We start from the raw sequence: 2500 nt of genomic DNA, 5'->3' as shown, positions 1-2500 counted from the left end.
GGGGAGGCGGGGGGCAGGTCGGTTCGGCTCAAATCATTAACCAAAGCCGAGACTTGGTCTCGCTGGCGCAACCGAAGTGCCAGGCTGGATAACTCATTAACCAGAAGGCGGCTGGAGGCAGGCAGGGCTGATGGCTGAGGCCGGGTGGAGGCCACCCGCGGCCGGGAAAGTCAAAAGTCCCGTTGTGTGGAAGTCTATGAGGTCAGATTCGGCCGCCTTACCGGGCCTGCGGTTGATCGCTTGGGCAAGCGAGTCGGCCCGGCAAAGTGGCCACTTGCATTTTCTGGCAAGTGTCTGCGAACAACGTTAATGAGTTGAACCTCGGCAATTGTCGGAAGTCCCGATGAAGAAATGAAAATGCCCCTTTTGCGGGGATTTGGATGCTCATGGCCGGCAGCAGGTGGCCCGACGCCCCGCCAACTTGACACTTGTCATTTCTGTCCTTGGGGGTTGGCGGGGTATCTGCACAGAGGTAGGAGGTGGCAGAATCGAGACTTGGTGAGTTTTCCAAACAAACGTCTCGAGCCTCCAGGTCTGCAGAGACCGACCAGGGCTGCCGCCCAACCGACTATTCACCCTTTTTGGGCGGGAATTTATTCCCTTTTTGCCCATTTTTCGGGTTTTTGGTCGGGCTTCAAAAGCGGCTGCCCGAGGCCTGGCAGAGGCCGGGGCATGGTCCCCGATCGCGCCAGGCGGCTCGCGCGACGGATTAGGCCCCGAAAGGAGTCGGGAAATCGGCAGACCTGCCCGAGTTCAGCCCGCGGGGGCGGGGGGCAGGTCGGTTCGGCTCAAATCATTAACCAAAGCCGAGACTTGGTCTCGCTGGCGCAACCGAAGTGCCAGGCTGGATAACTCATTAACCAGAAGGCGGCTGGAGGCAGGCAGGGCTGATGGCTGAGGCCGGGTGGAGGCCACCCGCGGCCGGGAAAGTCAAAAGTCCCGTTGTGTGGAAGTCTATGAGGTCAGATTCGGCCGCCTTACCGGGCCTTCGGTTGATGGTTTCCCGCTTGGGCAAGCGAGTCGGCCCGGCAAAGTGGCCACTTGCATTTTCTGGCAAGTGTCTGCGAACAACGTTAATGAGTTGAACCTCGGCAATTGTCGGAAGTCCCGATGAAGAAATGAAAATGCCCCTTTTGCGGGGATTTGGATGCTCATGGCCGGCAGCAGGTGGCCCGACGCCCCGCCAACTTGACACTTGTCATTTCTGTCCTTGGGGGTTGGCGGGGTATCTGCACAGAGGTAGGAGGTGGCAGAATCGAGACTTGGTGAGTTTTCCAAACAAACGTCTCGAGCCTCCAGGTCTGCAGAGACCGACCAGGGCTGCCGCCCAACCGACTATTCACCCTTTTTGGGCGGGAATTTATTCCCTTTTTGCCCATTTTTCGGGTTTTTGGTCGGGCTTCAAAAGCGGCTGCCCGAGGCCTGGCAGAGGCCGGGGCATGGGCCCCGATCGCGCCAGGCGGCACGCGCGACCCGATTAGGCCCCGAAAGGAGTCGGGAAATCGGCAGACCTGCCCGACTTCAGCCCGCGGGGGCGGGGGGCAGGTCGGTTCGGCTCAAATCATTAACCAAAGCCGAGACTTGGTCTCGCTGGCGCAACCGAAGTGCCAGGCTGGATAACTCATTAACCAGAAGGCGGCTGGAGGCAGGCAGGGCTGATGGCTGAGGCCGGGTGGAGGCCACCCGCGGCCGGGAAAGTCAAAAGTCCCGTTGTGTGGAAGTCTATGAGGTCAGATTCGGCCGCCTTACCGGGCCTTCGGTTGATGGTTTCCCGCTTGGGCAAGCGAGTCGGCCCGGCAAAGTGGCCACTTGCATTTTCTGGCAAGTGTCTGCGAACAACGTTAATGAGTTGAACCTCGGCAATTGTCGGAAGTCCCGATGAAGAAATGAAAATGCCCCTTTTGCGGGGATTTGGATGCTCATGGCCGGCAGCAGGTGGCCCGACGCCCCGCCAACTTGACACTTGTCATTTCTGTCCTTGGGGGTTGGCGGGGTATCTGCACAGAGGTAGGAGGTGGCAGAATCGAGACTTGGTGAGTTTTCCAAACAAACGTCTCGAGCCTCCAGGTCTGCAGAGACCGACCAGGGCTGCCGCCCAACCGACTATTCACCCTTTTTGGGCGGGAATTTATTCCCTTTTTGCCCATTTTTCGGGTTTTTGGTCGGGCTTCAAAAGCGGCTGCCCGAGGCCTGGCAGAGGCCGGGGCATGGGCCCCGATCGCGCCAGGCGGCTCGCGCGACCCGATTAGGCCCCGAAAGGAGTCGGGAAATCGGCAGACCTGCCCGAGTTCAGCCCGCGGTGGCGGGGGGCAGGTCGGTTCGGCTCAAATCATTAACCAAAGCCGAGACTTGGTCTCGCTGGCGCAACCGAAGTGCCAGGCTGGATAACTCATTAACCAGAAGGCGGCTGGAGGCAGGCAGGGCTGATGGCTGAGGCCGGGTGGAGGCCACCCGCGGCCGGGAAAGTCAAAAGTCCCGTTGTGTGGAAGTCTATGAGGTC

This window comes from Pristiophorus japonicus, unplaced genomic scaffold, assembly GCF_044704955.1.
Source record: "Pristiophorus japonicus isolate sPriJap1 unplaced genomic scaffold, sPriJap1.hap1 HAP1_SCAFFOLD_2001, whole genome shotgun sequence".
NCBI lineage: Eukaryota > Metazoa > Chordata > Chondrichthyes > Pristiophoridae > Pristiophorus > Pristiophorus japonicus.
This window is presented reverse-complemented; position numbering follows the sequence as displayed.